Genomic DNA, 21,349 nt, shown 5'->3' with positions numbered 1-21,349 from the left:
TCAGAGGGAATGGGAACAACTGACTTCTGGTATCAGAGGGAGAGCAGGCGTGAGCAGAGCTCTGCAGGTGAGACAGTGCAGTACCTGCCTGGGACATGAGAGGCTCTGGGATGTTCAATGTGGGAGCCATGAAGTGTCCAGAGAGCAGGTCTCCCCTTCTACCGGCTCCATTCATGCTCATTTGTGCAGTCTTTTACACATGTCCCTTGGCTTCCCTCTGCCACAACTCTCAGAGGAGGAACATGTTCAACTTGCGTCATGTAAGGTCACTTGTAGTGTAGGGTAGTGGGTCTTCAATGACTCACATTTTGTGCACAGCATGACCTCATTTTCTCCTGTTTTACAGGAAATTGATCTCTGTCAGAAAACAGTTATACTGAGGAAGAATGGGGCAAACAAGTCCACTTAAAAACTTCCTTACCTGCTGTAACACCTGGACCATGCAACACGTGCTCCTGTGTCATCTTACATTGCCACATGGCCCATCACCCTCTCTTGGCTACAACAGAAGGCACAGGCACAAGCATCACTAGTGGACAAGTTTTTTGTGTTTGAAGGATTACTTAGATATTAAATTCAGGTAACGGCCTGAGGCTGTGAAACACATTCATACGTACCTGAGGCTGCAGAAATCGCCTTTGGTCACAAGAAAGCTTGGATTTCATCTGTACTCCTTTGCTTTGGTGTTTACTATGTTTAAGGACTTAGTGTGTCGCCTGTCATGACACACTAGATTAGATAAGCAGAAGTTTCCAGGCAAGATATTACTATCGTGTGAAGTGAGAGTAGGGTCGCTACCTGCATGGCTGCTTCTCCTGAGAAATTCATGCTGTTTGGGACCAGCTCTGTTCCAGGTCTGGTGTACAAGTATATACAAATTACATTACTGCCAGAACAGATACGTCGTCTGCACTACTGTTCTTTCCTCTGCTGAGTTAGCAACACCGCAGGCTGACCACAGTAATAAAGGTATTTCAAAATTAAGTTCCTCTCACATGAAAAAGGCCACATTCCTCAGTAAGCACAGAATGCACCTCCCTATGAAGTTTTAACACAAGGAACCTGTATATGCAAGTGAGATAACTGCATGAGGATTTTGAGCCATATTCCTGAAAGTGCTCAGGCACACAGCTTTGATGTACTTGCTTCATTTTCCTTGCAGTCCATTCTTTCCTCGTTCCTTAACTTCAGAGAAAATTATGTCAGCACTAAAGCCCAGTAACAGATACTTCAACCATCAAAATGTTATTCTGTAAAAAATGTGTAATAACTGAAAGTGAAGAATTCAGATCTGGAGACCTCCTGACCCGTAACTGCAGTGTGTGAATATGGTACTTATCAAAGCCTGGAGCAGCGGGACAGAAGTCCCCAAAAGGGGCTGTGGCGTGCCAAGCCTGACATTCTTCCATTAGGCAGGTTTAGAGATGTTAACTCACTCCGGCCTCTTGGGTTTAGGGAGGATCATCTGCTGCAAGTCTTGGTTGTCTCTATGCCAGTGCAGTTTGAGATGGCTTAGGAATACAGTGTGTGTAAAGAAGGTGGATAGTCCATCAGCAGTCATATGTCTGTGGTTAGGTATGTATGAGACTGACTCACTGGAAGGTGTGGTGTGTGTGTGCGTACATGGGAGACAGAGACATCTCCACAGTACCTTAGGTGAGTGTGGTTTTGGATGCAAGACCCTGCCCCTACCCTGCTCCTGACCAAGGGCTCCTGCTGGGGAAATACTGTTCCTTTACATCACCCAGGCTGAAAGCAGTAAGCAGAGAGCAGCAGGGCAGAGGAAGGGCTCCAGGGAGCCTGTCTGAAGTGGGAAAGCAGAGACCTGTATGGGAGCAGGGGCAGGAGTGACTCCCCTTGGTCTGTGGTGCTGCTTCAGAGCTGCTCTTCACTGCTGGTGTCCCCAGGGGTGTCAGCAATGCTCAGCTGCCCCAGGCTTCAGCACAGCCGCTTCAGATGGGTGCTTGGGTGGGGACAGAGCAGGGTGGGAGATTGGGTTATGCAGTGGTAGGCCACTTCCTGAGGTGCCTCTGGGGACAACTCCGTACACTAAAGCTAAGTGAGGGTGGGCTATTTCCTCTGGTAGGTGGGCACAACTTTTCAGTCACCTCTGAATGCAGCTGCAACTGCAAAGGGCACATGGCACAGCAGAAGCTCACTATGGCCACAGGACACAAAGAACACTTACTTCATTTGGCTCCCAAGAAAGTCCACCCCTTATTAAATCTCCTGGACCCTGTTAGTGATAAGACCAGGTGCTGGATTTGTTCATGTTATCAATGAGTATGGCTTAGAGGAATCTGGCTAAATTACTCTATAAGTGGGTTTGAATCAAAATCAGCAGAAGCTGTTTAGAAAAGTGGGATGAAATTATGTCTGGGTGTCATGAGAGCACAGGAAAAAGACATTATTCTGTGCCAGAGTGTGCCAGCACTGCAGATAGCCATGACTAGACGTGCCTGAGGAATATGCTACCAGACGCTGGCCCTAAATACCTGCTGCCTTTTGAAAAAGAAATCTTTAAAATAATTACTTTCATTTTCTTTTTCGTTATTCAAGCAGATTGGATTCAAGATGTTTTGATGATGTACAAAAAGCCTAATTAGCATGCAAAATATATCCCAGTTACTTACTCTTTAAATTTACTGGGTTTGCTCTGAGAATATGTTTTAGTAATTATGCTATGGATGCCAAATGGTAGGAAGAAAACTAATTTCTAAGGTAATTGACATATATCTCATTTTGACTAATCTAGTTTTCTGTGTGTTGATGAGAAATAACATTTTTTTCTTTTACTCTTTTTCTTTCAGTAATGGGATTGCTCTTCTTTGCTTATGCATGCTTTGCTTGCTTCTCTACAGTGTAACCTCTCTATCAGGCCAAACAAGATAATAAGACTAATTTGAGACAAGAGCCATCTACTTTGTGGATCCTGGAGTCAAATTTGTATTAGGAAATTGTTATGTTTTAAGATGCACCGAAATGAAATGGTATTAGATTTATAATTAGTTTTGAAGTAGTCTGGGAAAAGTTATTTTGACAATGTTTGGTTAAAGCCAGTACATTAATTCTCAAAGGGTAAGTTAGGAAAAATTACCTGCACTGTACCTAGAAGCAGACTGATGATCAGAAGTGATTTTTAATTTGATTGTCTAAAATGTGGCGATCAAAATAAATGTTTAATTTTGGGAGGGAGTTTGACAACCACATGGATGCAGAAACAGTCTGCAGTTCTGAAAGGAACTTTTATAAGCTTAATCCTTCAAAACTGATGAAGTCTACTTAGTAATTTAAGTTTTTGAAGTAAAGATATTAAAGATACCACACCAAAAATCTAATTATTAAAAAAAAAAAAAGGAAAACCATTGTAAGTTCTATGATTATTTGTTCTGATTTCTGTTTTTATTAGCACATAAGGTAAAAATTTTCCAAAATACATGATCACAAGTTTCAGCATATTGGTATTTCTTTTTTCTCCCTTCTTCTCTATAATGGGGAGTATTCAGTTTATAATAGGTCACTTTCTGACATGTTTTGCCTTTCTGAAAGTACTGCAGTATGATAAAGTTTAAGAAATGTAGTTCAGATGATTCACCTAAAGTTGATTATGAAACTCCAGTTATGAGAAAACATTCTTGTCTGTTCTCTGCCACTTCCACCATCCTGAAGATATTGGAAAATAATCTTAAGAATTAAGTATGGTGATATTAAAATTGATTTTGGTAACAATTATTCTTGATAAATTTCCCTGGTATGTCTGATGAACATGGGAGGACAGAGGCAGATAGGATTTATTGGTAATCTCACAACAGCCCAGAAAGTATTTCCTCTATGTATCCTGAAAGCCACAAATAGCTCTTTAAACACTTACTTTATTCCAAGCTTTTTTTGTTGCCTGTGAAGGATAAAAAATCATCAAAAGGCAAGCTGTACAGGAGCAAGGCCTTAGCACTCTTACACTCCAAGGATTCTGATCACACTGAACTTGCTGAGTTTTATCAAAATTTCTAGGTCATATTTCATTGTACTTAGTAGTGGCATTATTAGCTCCTAGTATTATTCGTGCTAACATTATATAATCCTAATTTGATCATAGATCCAGCATTCATAAACTGATATCTCAAACAACATACGCACCCGCAAATGCTCAGCAAGAGGAGACAGGAGCTCCTCCTTGCAGATGAGGATACGGAAAGGTGACATTTTATGCATCTTTGTAAGCAGTTTGTACCGTGTTTACTTCTGAAGTTCAATTTGGCAGTGTTACCTGTCACCAAGAGCAGAACGGATTTGGTGAGAATGATGTAAGGTTGTAGCTGCTTACAAATATGCAGACCAGCTCAACTCCTTCTAGAGGGAAGGTCAGGAACAGAAACAACTAAAATCTTACTTGTAGCTGCTTAGTGATACCACTGCCCCTTTATGGGAGCCAAAGAAAGTGCTTTAGTCCAGTTGGTATCACTATTATACTGTGCAGAAGACAGGTATGTGGGAAAAGGTGTAGGTGATAAAAACCTCATATTTGTGAGATGGTGTCCCTGTTTCTTTTTCTTCCCATTGTCTGAAATGCGTAGAGTGGATAGTTTGCTTCCTTGTTTTATGTAGTTCCAACTAAAAGTCTGTTGATGGCAGGGCATGTGCTAACAGATCTCCAGTGAGGCGTTTGATACAGTGCTGTGTGGACAATTACAAAGGTAGTTGGAGAAGAGTGGATTTTATACAAGAAATTTTTAGAGGAATGAGAAGCTGACTGAAAGGGATGTGACTAAAGGTTGTTTGAAAGAAATATTAGGCCCAAGTAAGTTTAATAGTAGAGTTCCTTAATATGTGATATTCCAACAGATTGTAATTAGTGATTTCATTAATGACAAAGGATAAATACATGTTAATGAGGCGGAGGCACAAGGCACAAGTCATGGTTGAACACAATTATTTTAGGTTGCACATACTTTTAAAAGACATTCGACTTAAGAGATTGATAAAAGTTCATGAGAGACACTAGCTATGGCATAGGTACAAAAACACATGAATGCACAGGGGCCTAAGCATTTCTATAAATATGTTACATCAGAGCAAAAGATAAGGAGAGCTAAAACCAAAACCAGTACTACTCCTAATCTCTACTGTGGAGTAGGAAACATGCATATATTTCAGTAGTAAATGGTGAATTATTTGAACAGAATCACAGGATGGTAGGGGTTACCAGTTCTGAACCATGACTAAATTATCTCAGATCTCTTTCTGATATGAAGAACTCTACATTATAGTAATGAATTCAATGGTAATATGTATAAATCAGTTGGGTTTGGGAGAATGGTTGTGAAGGTCTTGTTTGCTCAAAGACCCTCTCTGCCTTCAAGACAGAGGTTTATTGCCTTGTCCAAGTGATAGATGTAAATTACATAAATACTCAGGGTAATGGTGTGGACCGATTTACCAAGTGGGAGTGTTCACATATAAAGAGAAGATAATATCCTATGTTTTAACGTGTTTGGTCCATCTCTTTTTGAGATAAACCGTGAAATAGTGCAGATTCTGGGCATCCTCATCTGAATGCCAGAAGTGCACCCCCTCATTTCTACCCCATAAAAAGTTCTTCATTAATTTGCAAAGTGTATGTGCGTAGAACATTGACTAAACTGAGTGGAGAGCATGCTTTTGAAGGTATATCCACTGCAGCTTTGTAGAATAGAAGACTGGAAAAATTATGCTGGAAAATTCTCAGAGTCTAATAATATTTATGATCATTGCACTCCCTTACCTCCTCCTCAAGTGCATGAAGATGCAGCTTTTATTTTCATTGTCTTGTGTCACTTATCTATACAGCAAGCTCACAAGAAGGTCAGTTCTTCCCATGTTTACTTTGTGATTCATCCCTGTGGGAGACACCAATGACACCTGTGAGTACCCCAGCTCAGGAATTATGAGCCAGCTGCTCTAACTGCAACAGATTTCCGTGAAAGCCTGAGCAGAGTCCGCATGGCTGTAATCACTAACTACATCCCAACTGCACCTATGGTTTCATGTCCTTGCCTTCTTGCCTAAATCGGCCATGCAATAATTAATCCAAGAGAAGTGATTCAGACCACAAATATACCCTGCAGAAAACATAAACAAATGAAAAAAGTAACTTCTTTTCATCCAGAGCTGCTCCCTGGAGCAGTCTGTTGCAGAGAGGCACACTAGTGCCTGATGAAGGGGAGGGTCAGGTGTGTGCGAGAGGAAGATTTGGGCAGGACAGGTTTAGCTTTTCATTAGCAGTCATGGGACTGCATGCTGAGCTCTGCATGGAAGAGAGACAGATTAACTCGAGCTCAGCATCAGGTTGATGTGGCTTCACTGTTCTGAGACCTGACGTACAATCAGCAATTAACACTGCACGGGACCATGCAGACACAAGAGTGTTTGGTGTTCCCTCAGGTGTTTCTGTATTGAGCTGTGCTGGTGTGTGTAGGCATGACATTTCACAAAGAGCAATGCTGTTAGGATGCAGCTCAGTAACCTCCAGCATGCACACTTAAAATCACATCCAGCCAGAGTTCGACCCGTATATGATAGGCTGGCATGGGGAGAGACTATGCAAAGGCAGTACCTTAACAGGTTCCAGCTCATGCAAAGGTTCAACGTCACTTCTGATTAAAGGCTGCTGAGCTCTGAACTTGGAGACAAGAGCTGCAGCTTCTCGCATGGTCCAGATCAGCTGAATTGCAGCGCCATGTCTCTTTGAGAGACAAGTTTTTCGACCCTCCATTGCATTTCTGTTGTCACGCTTAGTCTCAATACATTGTGAGAAAACTCTCCTGAAAAATGTAGGGTTTAACAAGAATCATTTCAAAACAAAGAACTCAGAAAATGATCAGTCTCTTAATGGTGTTACACCGATTCTTTCACTGATAAAAACTGTACTGGGATCAAAATGCACATTCATATAACCACAGGGTGCCTAATTACAGCCATTAGGAATAGGGTTTCTCTACTAGCTTCTTGTTTCTTTCCTGGTAATTTGCCTACAAGTATGTTTTACTGTCTGTAGATTTGTCTGAACATAATCAAGCCCAAATTAATGGAATGACTCAAGTTATAATCTGATGATTCAGATACATCAATGATGGGAGTTCAGGAGAGGTTTTCAATAAATAAGTAGCAAAACAGAAAAAAAAACCTATCTGAAAATGTGAAGTGAAAACTCTAGGTTTTAATGTTCATTTTAATTTATTACGTATTCAGACTCTATCTTGGCCTTGGCTTTCTCTTTTCTAAAAGGCATAAATGTAGTGAATTAACGAGTTTTTTGTATTGTGCACTTGAGCTTCACTGCAATTATACCCAGCAATTCTGTACAGAATCTACAGGCATGAAAAATGTTACTGTTGGACAGTCATAACACTAGATTATTGTTATGCCACACTTTAACTAGCTTAATCAAAAAGAATTAAACAGTGTATTTTGACTACTGCACAAAGCTATTCCATAGTCTAAGTGAAGTCAAATATACTGGCGAAAAAAGTATGAGACTGAGTCTGCATTTTCCCTGGAGATAAAGTTCCAGACATACAGTGTAGTAACCCCGTAACTTTAATACTCTGCTTGATGTAAGATGCTGTCCTTCAGCAAAGTCAGTTTACAGCGATGTGAATTATCAGAAATCACAATAACAATAATTAATCTGGATTAATACCACAATTTGGGCAGTTTGCAGGATTTCACTAGGTTTTGATTTTTTGGTTTTGTTTTCATAGTAATAGTAGTGTCTATAGTTACTACAAAAAGGACTTTTTATTCACTTTAAAAGGCAAAACTGTTTGGTAGTTGCAGCAAAAGGACCACCTGTAATCCTCAAACTATACAGATTACCATTTACACTCCATTATGCTACCATATAGCTGTGTTATTGCCACATTCACCTTTCTTTCCCCCAAGGTATTTGTCTTTTCACACTTATTCAGAAAAGCTGATTTGTTTTTATCACTCTCTGAAGAAAATTCCTTTTTCAGAAATGCATTTGTATTGCAGTATCTCGTGGGAGCCCTAGGCATAGGTAAAAGCCACACTGTACTACATACACTGAATAAACACATGATAAAACACAACCCTTTCCAGAGTGCTTCCAGTTTAAGAAGAGAAAGGCAGCAGACAGATGCAAAGGAATGGAGTTGTGTCTCTTCATTTAATAATGCAGAAGGCAGGACCAAATACCTAGTCTCAGCTAGGTTCTTCTCATAACCAAAAAGAATTATGGACACCTCCAGAACTGCTCAAAGATAGAAATCCAAGCAGGGTGAACCACATTTTGTGCTGGTTTTGGCTGAGAAGGGGTTAATTCTCCTCACTGTGGGGGTCAGCTACCTTTCCAGCTTCCCGCGCTCTGCCGCGTGGCGTGGCAGGGGGGGGCTGGGAGGGGCAGGGCCATGGTGGGGGCGGCTGACCCCGACTGGCCAATGGCAGGTTCATTCCATACCATGTGACACCATGACCAGTATATTGAGGGGGGGGCAGTGGCAGCGCGCAGGCGGCGCGGCGTCGGGTCGGCGGGCGGCGAGCGGCTGCGGCGCGTGCGGTTTGTTCCGGCGGTTCGTTCCCCCTCTCCCCTCCCTTCCCCCCTCCCCCGGGGCTTTGCGCCTCTCGTTGTTCTCCTTTACATTGCATTTCTACTGTTGTTTCTTTTAATTTTCATTATTAAACTGTTCTTATCCCAACCCACGAGCGTTACCCTTCTGATTCTCTCCCCCATCTACCGGTGGGGGAGTGAGCGAGCGGCTGTGTGGGGCTGAGCTGCCGCTAAACCACGACAGTCTTTTTGGCGCCCAACGTGGGGCTCGAGGGTTGGAGATAACAACAGCTGCTGGTCACAGCACCATGTTGTCCTTTTTGCAGTTGGTGTTAAAAATCGGTGTTGGTTGTTTGAGTCTGCTGTGTTCTGCTGTGATTAGTAATGTTTTGCCTACGAGATTTGTTATACAAACACTCGTTTTCAGCTTTATCTGGTATTTGGGGTTTTTGCTGAAACCGTTACTGTACTTCGGATACCACCTTGTTGAGGCAATTAGCAATTATACCTCCTCCTCTGAGAGATTTTACATGGAGGAAATACAGAATTGTACCTTTGCAACTTTGTTCTATGATGTCTGTGCCTTTGTTACAACAATGTTTTTGTATCTTGAACATCCTTGGGTGGTTAAGGTGCAGTCATTGTTAGTTTTTGGGCATGTTGTTTTGGTTTTGACTAAGCAACTTAAGAATATCACCCAGAAATCTGCCCCGAGGCTTGATAGTTACGAGTGGCAGGGCATGTGGGATAGCATGGGCAAATACCTAGGGCAGTGGGCACCCCCAGTGTTTTGGAGTTTCACCCCCGAGCAAGTGCAGAATCCTAAAAAACTAGTAGAATATTTGGAGAAAGTATGTTGTTACGCTGGGAACTCCAGAGAGACACAGATAACTGCAACGTGCTGGGGTCTGGCCCATGCATACCGAGCCCTGCTCAACAGTATTCAGTGCCCCCAGGGGGAAGAGAATGTCTCTGGATTGAAATGCAAAGTGACTGGCACTGTAGACAATCCAGCCCTGACAACAGGCACTGCAGCCACTCAAACCCCCACAACAAGTACCGGAGCTAGCTCAGAAAATAAACCCGTACCAGTATCAGTTGCCCCCATACATAAGACGAAATATTGGAAGCGGACATCAACTCGTTTAGAACGGGATGATGAAGAACCAGGGCCATCGCGGGGAGAGGAGGGAGAAGTAATAAATGAAATAGAGACCACCCGATCCCTGTCCTTAAGCGAGTTGCGAGATATGCGAAAAGATTATAGCCGTCGTTCAGGTGAGCACATTGCCACCTGGCTGCTCCGATGCTGGGATAATGGGGCCAGTAGCCTGGAACTAGAGGGAAAAGAAGCCAAACAATTGGGATCCCTTTCTGGGGAAGGGGGCGTTGACAAAGCAATTGGAAAAAAACCACAAGCCCTCAGCCTCTGGAGGCGACTCCTGTCTGGAGTGAAGGAAAGGTATCCCTTTAAAGAAGATGTTACATATCGCCCAGGAAAATGGACAACTATGGAGAAAGGCATCCAGTATCTCAGGGAATTAGCTGTGTTTGAGGTGATTTATGGTGACCTGGATGATCAACGGTCATCCAAAGATCCAGATGAAGCCGAGTGCACACGACCCATGTGGCGGAAGTTTGTACGGAGCGCACCATCTTCGCATGCAAACTCATTGGCAGTGATGTCCTGGAAAGATGACGAGACACCAACGGTGGCAGAGGTGATAGATAGACTCCGGGATTATGACACAAATATCTCTTCCTCGCTTGTCTCTGCTGTGGAGAAACTATCCCAAGAGGTCCAGCAACTCAAAGAAGATCTGTCCTACTCCCCACCTCGACAGAGCAGTGTCTCAGCTGTTAGGAATAAGCGTTCTTTGGCTCAAAGAAGGGGATACACACCACGGGCCACCCTATGGTTCTACCTGCGTGACCACGGAGAGGACATGATGAGGTGGGATGGCAAGCCTACTTCGACCCTACAGGCACGAGTACATGAACTGCAAGGAAGAACAGTCACTCAGGGAGGCTCTTCCAGGAAAGCTGCTGCTCCAGTTTCCAGTGAGCAAGTCCCCAGACAGAGGAGTAGAAGCGCAGATTTTATTTCTAAGTGTAATAGAGGGACTCCTGATTCGCATTTACAGGAAGTGAGTTGTGACTGCCATGATCAGGACTAGAGGGGCCCTGCCTCCAGCCGGGTGGAGGAAAGGGATAACCGGGCTTACTGGACTGTGTGGATCCGATGGCCTGGCACGTCCGACCCACAGGAGTATAAAGCTTTAGTGGACACCGGCGCACAGTGCACCTTAATGCCATCAAACTATATAGGGGCAGAACCCATCAGCATTGCTGGAGTGACAGGGGGATCCCAAGAGCTAACTGTATTGGAGGCCGAAGTGAGCCTAACTGGCAATGAGTGGCAGAAGCACCCCATTGTGACTGGCCCAGAGGCTCCGTGCATCCTTGGTATAGACTACCTCAGGAGAGGGTATTTCAAGGACCCAAAAGGTTACAAGTGGGCTTTTGGTGTAGCTGCCTTGGAGACGGAGGAAACTGAACAGCTGTCTACCTTGCCCGGTCTCTCAAAGGACCCTTCTGTGGTGGGGTTGCTGAAGGTCAAAGAACAACAGGTGCCAATCGCCACCACAACAGTGCACCGGCAGCAATATCGCACCAACAGAGACTCTCTGATCCCCATCCATAAACTCATTCACCAACTGAGGAGCCAAGGAGTCATCAGTAAGACCCACTCACCCTTTAACAGTCCCATATGGCCAGTCTGGAAGTCTAATGGAGAGTGGAGACTAACAGTAGACTATCGTGGCCTGAATGAAGTCACTCCACCGTTGAGTGCTGCTGTGCCAGACATACTAGAACTTCAATACGAACTGGAGTCAAAGGCGGCCAAGTGGTATGCCACAATTGATATTGCTAATGCATTCTTCTCAATCCCTCTGGCAGCAGAGTGCAGGCCACAGTTTGCTTTCACATGGAGGGGCGTCCAGTACACCTGGAATCGACTGCCCCAGGGGTGGAAACACAGTCCTACCATTTGCCATGGACTGATTCAGACTGTACTGGAACAGGGAGAAGCTCCAGAACACCTTCAATACATTGATGACATCATTGTGTGGGGCAGCACAGCAGAAGAAGTTTTTGAGAAAGGTGAGAAAATAGTCCAAATCCTTCTGAAAGCTGGTTTTGCCATAAAACAAAGTAAGGTGAAGGGACCTGCACGAGAAATCCAGTTCTTAGGAATTAAATGGCAAGACGGTCGTCGTCAGATTCCAATGGATGTGATCAACAAAATAGCAGCCATGTCTCCACCAACTAGCAAAAAGGAAACACAAGCTTTCTTGGGCGTTGTGGGTTTTTGGAGAATGCATATTCCAAATTACAGTCTGATCGTGAGCCCTCTCTATCAAGTGACCCGGAAAAAGAATGATTTCAAATGGGGCCCTGAGCAACGACAAGCCTTTGAACAGATTAAACGAGAAATAGTCCATGCAGTAGCTCTTGGGCCAGTCCGGGCAGGACAAGATGTAAAAAATGTGCTCTACACTGCAGCCGGGGAGAATGGCCCTACCTGGAGTCTCTGGCAGAAAGCACCTGGGGAGACCCGGGGTCGACCCCTAGGGTTTTGGAGTCGGGGATACAGAGGGTCTGAAGCCCGCTATACTCCAACTGAAAAAGAGATATTGGCAGCATATGAAGGGGTTCGAGCTGCTTCAGAAGTGGTTGGTACTGAAGCACAGTTGCTCCTGGCACCCCGACTGCCAGTGCTGGGCTGGATGTTCAAAGGAAACATCCCCTCTACACACCATGCAACTGATGCTACGTGGAGTAAATGGGTTGCACTGATCACCCAGCGGGCTCGAGTAGGAAACCCCAGTCGCCCAGGAATCTTGGAAGTGATTATGGACTGGCCAGAAGGCAAAGATTTTGGATTATCACCAGAGGAGGAGGTGACACGTGCTGAAGAAGCCCCACTGTATAACAAACTGCCAGAAGATGAGAAGCAATATGCCCTGTTCACTGATGGGTCCTGTCGCCTTGTGGGAAAGCACCGGAGATGGAAGGCTGCTGTATGGAGTCCTACACGACAAGTAGCAGAAACTGCTGAAGGAGAAGGTGAATCGAGCCAGTTTGCAGAGGTAAAGGCCATCCAGCTGGCCTTAGACATCGCTGAACGGGAAAAGTGGCCAGTGCTCTATCTCTATACTGACTCCTGGATGGTGGCAAATGCCTTGTGGGGCTGGCTGCAGCAATGGAAGCAAAGCAACTGGCAGCGCAGAGGCAAACCCATCTGGGCTGCCACATTGTGGCAAGATATTGCTGCCCGGGTAGAGAAACTGGTTGTAAAGGTACGGCATGTGGATGCTCACGTCCCCAAGAGTCGGGCCACTGAAGAACATCGAAACAACCAGCAGGTAGATCGGGCTGCCAAGATTGAAGTGGCTGAGGTGGATCTGGACTGGCAGCATAAGGGTGAACTATTTCTAGCTCGGTGGGCCCATGACACCTCAGGCCATCAAGGGAGAGATGCAACATACAGGTGGGCTCGTGATCGAGGGGTGGACTTGACCATGGATATTATTGCACAGGTTATCCACGAATGTGACACATGCGCTGCAATCAAGCAAGCGAAGCGGGTAAAGCCTCTGTGGTATGGGGGACGATGGCTGAAATATAAATATGGGGAGGCCTGGCAAATTGACTATATCACACTCCCACAGACCCGCCAAGGCAAGCGCCATGTGCTTACAATGGTAGAAACAACGACTGGCTGGCTGGAAACATATCCTGTCCCCCACGCCACTGCCCGGAACACTATCCTGGGTCTTGAGAAACAAGTCCTGTGGCGACATGGCACCCCAGAGAGGATTGAGTCAGACAATGGGACTCATTTCCGAAATAGCCTCATAGACACCTGGGCCAAAGAGCACGGCATTGAGTGGGTGTATCACATCCCCTATCACGCACCAGCCTCTGGGAAGATTGAAAGGTACAATGGACTGTTAAAAACCACACTGAGAGCAATGGGGGGTGGGACATTCAAGCACTGGGATACACATTTAGCAAAAGCCACGTGGTTAGTCAACACGAGGGGATCTGCCAACCGAGCTGGCCCTGCCCAGTCAGAAATCCTACATACTGTGGAAGGGGATAGAGTCCCTGTAGTGCACACAAAAAGTATGCTGGGCAAAACAGTCTGGGTTCTTCCTGCCTCTGGCAAAGGCAAACCCATTCGTGGGATTGTTTTTGCTCGAGGACCTGGGTGCACTTGGTGGGTGATGCGGGAGGATGGAGAAATCCGATGTGTGCCTCAAGGGGATTTGATTTTGGGTGAAAACAGTCAATGAACTGAATGGCACAATGTGAACTGCTATATAATACTGTGTGTCACCTCTGTGTTGTATCAATGATATCAGAGTACGAGCCTCCCAACCCATGGAAGATCAACTATGAAACAAGCCGTGCAGCAGTGATGGAACGATGACTGACTCGGTATGCAGCAACCCAACGCCACACACCATCTCTCCCACCCGGAAAGACTGATACAACAGATGGAGCCCAGAGTCATGGACTGCGTGAACTCAATGGACATTTTAATGGACATTTTACAGGGAAGATCCATGAACTAAGGGAATGATGTCTGTGTATTATGTTAAAGGATGGGAAGGGGAGGGGTGGTGGTTGGTACGGTTGTATTGCATCATATGGGACCTGGGCATGGTGTAAGTGGTATGGAATAAGGGGTGGAGAATGTGCTGGTTTTGGCTGAGAAGGGGTTAATTCTCCTCACTGTGGGGGTCAGCTACCTTTCCAGCTTCCCGCGCTCTGCCGCGTGGCGTGGCAGGGGGGGGCTGGGAGGGGCAGGGCCATGGTGGGGGCGGCTGACCCCGACTGGCCAATGGCAGGTTCATTCCATACCATGTGACACCATGACCAGTATATTGAGGGGGGGCAGTGGCAGCGCGCAGGCGGCGCGGCGTCGGGTCGGCGGGCGGCGAGCGGCTGCGGCACGTGCGGTTTGTTCCGGCGGTTCGTTCCCCCTCTCCCCTCCCTTCCCCCCTCCCCCGGGGCTTTGCGCCTCTCGTTGTTCTCCTTTACATTGCATTTCTACTGTTGTTTCTTTTAATTTTCATTATTAAACTGTTCTTATCCCAACCCACGAGCGTTACCCTTCTGATTCTCTCCCCCATCTACCGGTGGGGGAGTGAGCGAGCGACTGTGTGGGGCTGAGCTGCCGCTAAACCACGACACATTTAGAAGTCACTGGGTTTTTCCAAGGACTTTTAATGGAAGCTAGTCTGACTGGCTTAGATCAGCCATCCAGTTTCTAGTGACTAGAATTCAGCATCTTGATGTTGTTATAATCGCAACTAGTTTCGCTGCTGCTTTCATTTGTTCATAAACAGCCTTAATGCCAGCACATTCCCTCACTATGACCTTTTGTCCTAATACACTTGCAAAAAAAAAGTCTTTCTGTTCCTTATTACTTCATTGGCGAGCATTAACTGATTCTTGTTGATCTTACTGATGTATTGTGAGGAATAATTAATGTTTGTGTACCGCTTTGAAAATAAGCATCATTGCATCAAATGCTAGTTTGAGGAGAAAGATACTTTTTGATGTTCTTATCTTTTCTGTGCAGGCTTTAATTGGTTCTGTATTAGTCTTCTTCCCACTCTTTCAGCTGCAAGTTCAATTCTTTTTTAACCTTAGATCTTTGAGCAGTTTCTCTAAAAATGCACAATAGTCACTCTTGATCTGACCCATTCACCTCTTTCAGTTGTCTGAGTGTCCAGGGAGAAGGAGACAAAGACAATTTTTCAGGTCACAAGGATGATATGACAGACATGATTGCTAGTTAAGTGGAGTGAGGTTAAAATTTCTGAGGATCTGTAGGGAGGGGGAAACAGGATTACTGTTAAAGAAAGGAGAGAAATCTCCTTGGAATTGGATTTGCATTATTTCTTTGTAGAAGAGACAGAATTTTTGACACTTGCAAATCATGAAAATAAACTGGACAAAACCACAGAAAATGCATGGCACTGCAGAAGTATTACAAAAAATTGTGGCATACAAGGTGTCCCCAAAATTTTTGCATTTCTAATTCCAGAACCTTGAGATTTTGTGCCTTTCAAACAGCTAAATTTTTCTTTTACATCTTTCTCAGAAATGCATGGTAATTTAAATATACAAATACTAACAACAAACAAGGAAAAAAAACCCGTAGACAAAACTTGCTGTTTTGGCCTGACAGTGATCTGATTACCTGGATTTGATGCTCTAGCTAGCTGTTTTCCAAATGTCTGATCCTGTAAAAGCTGGAAAACCTATAAATGTTATTATTTCTCATTTGACTCACACTAAAGCATATTAACAGTTTGGAAACTCATACAAAAAATACCCCAAACCTGAATAAAGTACATAGAAGTGAAGAAAGAAAAGATCCAGCCCTAGTAAGTCTGTAAAGAATTTATCTGAAAGAGGATAAGAAATACATCCAGACTTGAAGATCTTTGCTTTGGACTGTGTCTGGTTTTGACACTACATTTTTGAAAATTCAGCCACTGCTTTAGAATGGCTAGACAGTTTGTTCGTACGTTTGGTAATGTCAGATGAATATTTGGCCCTTATGAACTTAATTTAATCATGAAAATGAAATCTCTCTTTTCAGGACCAAAAATTCAGTTCAGCTGGAAGCAGTTTTTATGATAACATTTTTGATGGGAGATTGCAAGCCACTAGTGCCATGAGATTTAGCTGACCACCTGTACAGCTTATGTGTTGAATAATGACTGTCACAATCTCAGTACAACATTTTAGGTAGGTTGCTTGCAAGGTATTGATAAACCAGAACTTCATTCTCACTAGGTCATTCATATCTGAATGAATTTTCAGTACCAAACAAATTGGTAAAACTCATAACCTGTCTGAGGAATACTACAAGGAGCAAAAATGGTGAATTAGATTTTTATGATCTGTGTCTTTTTTGATACTATTATGATAGTTTAGCCTGTCTTAAAGCAGTTTACACTTTTAAAGTAATCTTGGATGTGTAGTCACCAAATTTATGGATAGAATTAAAACTTCTGTTCTTTTAGCAGTATTATTTTCAGGCAGAACTCCTAATGATATAGGATGAATCTCAGTAGATTAGGTCTTAAAGATTGTGGAAAAAAGCAAAGACATGATTAGTTTTACCTTATATTAATGACCAAACAGACAAAAAAAAAATGAAACAAAAATTGTTTGCCTCTGGTTTTGCTGGGTTTGCCTTTCCTAACTAGTGATTTCGTGGACTGAATCACTGATAATGCCTTATAGACGAAGAGAAGGATGGAAAATGGGACAGGGACAATTTAAATTAATTTACATGAAACCTCTCTATGCATTGTCTTACTTAACCTTACGCATGTGTCATACTGCTGCGTGCAGTCCAGACATCCACAAATTTATCTTGGCCTTCACACAGGACTTGCACAGTCTCTTGTTGTACAGGTTAGTCACTTATTGCTCCAGCTGACCTTGTTACCGTATCTTTTGTTGTTGTTGTTGTTATCCATATTTTCAGACCTTAACATAGTATTAGGAAAATATTGCATAAAAAAGACTGAGGAAAGGTTGCAGGTTTCTTTTCCCTTTTTCCAAAGTGTATTTCAGCATAGCAGACTCAGTTAGTATTACCACTTTATCTTACAACTGTTATCACAGAGACGATGCAAAATATCATAACAACTTTTTGTGCCTGCCCCCCAGTATTTCCCTTGTTCCACTGGTTCCAGTCAGGCAAAATTTTTTCTTATTTTCCTTTCAAGCTTGATAATAACTCTGCTTTGGATAAAGGGCTGGAACTGTAACAGGCATCGTAAAGCTTTCTGGGTCTGATGCGAGAACTAAAGGTGTTCAATACTTCTGTTAGAAACTCTCTGAGCTGACGGAAAAGGGCTAAGAACACATCAGGACTGACCTGCTAGTGGATAAATGCTGCAGCGCTCACACTAGCATAGTACTGTTTTGTTTAGGGAGCTAGTGGTTACCTAACTTAGTTGTCTCTATAGAGATGTTACATTCAGATGAAATACATATACAGTGAAAATAGACCAAAGTGAATATCATATTTATGTTCCTTCTTGATGGTAAAGAGTGTGTTTTGTCCCAGGGGTGCAGCCTGGAGCAGGAGAGGTGAAAGGGCTGTCGTGGAGCACTACACCTCAACATCTCCTGGGATGTAGCAGCAGCGCCTGGATGTTCAGCACAGGTTCTCTGTGCTTTGAATTAATTTCCACTCACAGCTGTGGAGCCTGAGACGCAGCTGGAGACAGGACAAGAGTACCCACAGTGTCTCGGTCATGCAGCATCCCCTGCATACGTGTCAAAGCATGAGGTACGGTGCACCATGAGAGCTGCCCCAAGGGATCTGCTCCCCCATCTGTCCTGGGAGGGCCAGGGTAGTTTAGCATGTGGCTTTTTCTGTTTGCTGAAAACCATCAACATTCACTTAATAGAGTATTGTTTAACTGAGGGTTTAAATATTACAGCAGAACTGATGAGTGGCATTAAATCATTTCCTGAGCTAGAAATGATAGCCAAAAACCTAATCCGGAGGGATTGCAGCCAAATATCTTCAAGCTGTAATTAGCAGAGGACTACATGTTACAATTTGAAACCCACTCTATGAAGGTTTAAAAATTACTCACCAAATGGAATACTTTTAAAGTACACTTAAACATGTCCCTTTATGTTTTCAGTATGCTCTGTGACCTACACACTTACCTAGAGCTGTCTAGAGGCATTTAGTCTGCCTTTTCCTCCAAAATCACCCAGACATTCTTGCTGCAGGGAAAGGACTTGGGATTTTTATAATATATAAAGTCCTTAAAAAGCCTCACCAAACCCAACAGCCTGAGGACGCCATTCATAAGATATTCAGCTGCTGTTTGAGGGCTCATGTGGATTGTGGATTTATCATTTAAAATTACTATTTCCTTGTAGTTAATAACCATTTTTACTTTAAAATACAGGCCCCATTCCTCAGTGGCTGTAGATCAGCTATATCTACCTTAGCAAATAATTTAGCACCACGGGAGTGGGATGATAGATGAAAGAAGACACCTACATCTACATTGCCAGTGGCTCAAGGTGTTTACTTCTGACCAGATGTAGTTTGATTCCCTGAACAAAACATCCCCTGGCTGCATGCAGTATGAAGATATCTAAAGGAGCTGTCACGGGTTCAGATCCATCTGTCCCTTTTGGGCCTAGAGGGCATGTGATGGAGAGTTCCTGCTTAGTTTCTTATGAAATGAATGTTGGTCACATGTGTGCAAACTACTTCTTACACCAGACCCATGCATGGCGACTGGAGATTTTTCAAGACTTTGCTGCAGAATGGCTTGATTATTCTAAATCAAAGCAATGACAAAGGCAACAACTTCAACAACAGATATATGCAAATATATTTTTGGCAAGTTGTATTTACCTCCACATGTTTCAGGGAGTCTTGTAGGACAAACCTCACCAGAAATGTATTTTATTACATGAAAGCATAATACCTAAAGCAGCTAAAACTGTTATAGGAAGAAATACATGAGTCTGAAAAGCTCTTCGTAATACCCTTTAACAAAAAATTTGCCAGTTCAAGTCAGAACATTACTAATAATTTGCCCTGCAGAATGACTGGATTTCAAGAGAGAGAAAAGTGTAATTATATTCTAAAACTAGTTACAAGGAAGCAAAATTACCATTGGTTTGGCTACTTTGGAGTCAAAACATATTCTGGAAGGTTGTGTTTTACTTATGGTGACCTAAAGGACAGAAATTGTAGACAATGTGAGAAAAAGCAGTACCTTTTCATAGTTAAAATTCTTTTGATTATTCATGTAAATTGTGTGACAAGTCTTGGTTCAGTTAAAGCTTAGTGAAAGTCACTTTTATTAGATTGACAATTATTATAAGAGACTGCAAAGGCTAACTCAATAGAAATTATAAATCAAGTAATTAATACTATTACAGGAGGCAGACAAGCCATTATATTTTAACATATTGCATATCTGAGTTTCTGATGCATATTCTGATGCATATAATATTTTGTATTATAAAATTTCTGTTATGTGTAACAATTTCATATTGATATTTCAGGTTAGATTCACAGAGAAGTGACATTCCTAGCTTTGTAAAACATATTTTAGATTTATTTCTAATGCTGCTTTTCTATATGCCTGATTTTTAGCAGTAATATAATGTGATAAGTAAGATCATTGCCTAAGGCTTCAAAATTTAGTGCTCTGTGTCATAAAATGCTTACATGTACTTTTTTTTTTACAGGTCAGTGAATGCAGCAATGCCTTTCTTGTAAAATACAAGCTAATTTCAGGTTGAAACACTTCTTTACTCATTTTTTTTTCTGTTTATGCCTGTCTCTGTTCACCCAGCTTACTAAGGTTATGATTCATCACAATACTAAAGCACATAGGTAAGCCACAGATATTGGATAGTAACTCCTATATAACTCTTAAGTAATAGGAGCTTTTATTACTCATATAAGTAATAGAAATGCTAGTGAAAAAGTTAAGATTTTTTGTTTTATTTTTTCTTTTTTGTTTTTTCTTTCTCCAGAAAATAACTTTCTAAATATATAGCCTTTTGGCAGGGCTCTTAGGAAATTAGAGCAGCTGGGTAAATGAGACTCTCTAACAAAGTAATGGCAAGAATTGAATGGGGTTTTTGGCAAAATAGGTCTTTGGACAGGGACTAAGGTCTCCTCCCCAGTTTAGAGTTGACAAAGCTGGATTACATTTCCTTTATTCTCCTCTCTCAGCTTCTGTTCCAAGCAGACCTCAGCCAGATATTCTGTTCAAGAGATATTGCCAAACCCAGTGGTATAACAATTTTACTCAAAATGTCCAGACGTTTTTCTCCATATGTATAGGTATGTGTCTCAGCATGTGCCACAAGAAGGCATAGTTAAACAAGGTGTGGAACTGTTTAACGTGAAACACTTAACATTTTTCTTGCGTTACAGTGTACATAACAATGCACAATGGCTCAAAGCCCTGTCCACATCCTAGTGCAAATTGATTTTGAGGACCTATACTGGGTGGCACTGGCAGGCCACCACAGAGGATCACAAAAAACCTCATGACTGTTGTTGTCCATTTCATCCAATGTAAATTTCTTTCTCATCAGTTTAATTTGGTGTAATCTGGTACATCAAGTTTGGTTAATACTCATGGGTTTATTTATCCATTTTTGAAGTTAGGTTTATCTGCAAACAAACAACTCCATCTTCCCCCAAACCTGCATCTAAATGCAGGACTATTCCTGATAAAGACAAATGTGCAGTTTTGCAGTTGTCACTGTGAATCCTATCTTTCCATTTGAGGAGAAATTTCATTTGATTCTTTTGATGTGCATTGTATTAGGCCCAAAATGTTAAGAGAACTTTTAGGTGAAGCAATTTCATAAAAGTTTGCAAGTTCCCTATAAAAGGCCTTTACACTGCATATAGAACTGCATTAGATTTACTGTAAATTATACTGGAGGTGTATGACAAGTTCTGTGAGTCCCCAGACCAGGAGACACAATCAATGCCCATAGATTCTGCTGTTCCTTTACACAGAAATTAGGAAGAACACACTTGCCTTCCCAGAAACTAATAGCAAGGTGAACAAGGCTTTGCTTCTTCCTTGTTGCAAGAAGGCAGCATGTGGTCAGGAGAAGGTTTCTTGCTACCTCACAGCAAGACTGGTTGGGCTGAAGGAAACTGAATGGAGGAGAAAAGGAAAGGTC

The 21,349-nt window shown here is 42.9% G+C and overlaps 1 long non-coding RNA gene across 1 annotated transcript in view; it reads left to right on the top strand.

Moving 5' to 3' along the window:
• LOC142052074 (uncharacterized) overlaps nt 1-3,544 on the top strand; it is a 41,873-nt gene extending 38,329 nt beyond the window's left edge. The window contains exon 3 of the long non-coding RNA XR_012658701.1: nt 347-3,544. This is a non-coding gene — a long non-coding RNA (uncharacterized LOC142052074). The remainder of the gene's footprint in view (nt 1-346) is intronic.
• Nucleotides 3,545-21,349: the final 17,805 nt, after the last annotated feature.

This window comes from Phalacrocorax aristotelis, chromosome 1 (assembly GCF_949628215.1).
Source record: "Phalacrocorax aristotelis chromosome 1, bGulAri2.1, whole genome shotgun sequence".
In the NCBI taxonomy this organism is placed as follows: Eukaryota; Metazoa; Chordata; class Aves; order Suliformes; family Phalacrocoracidae; genus Phalacrocorax; species Phalacrocorax aristotelis.
This window is presented reverse-complemented; position numbering and strand designations above follow the sequence as displayed.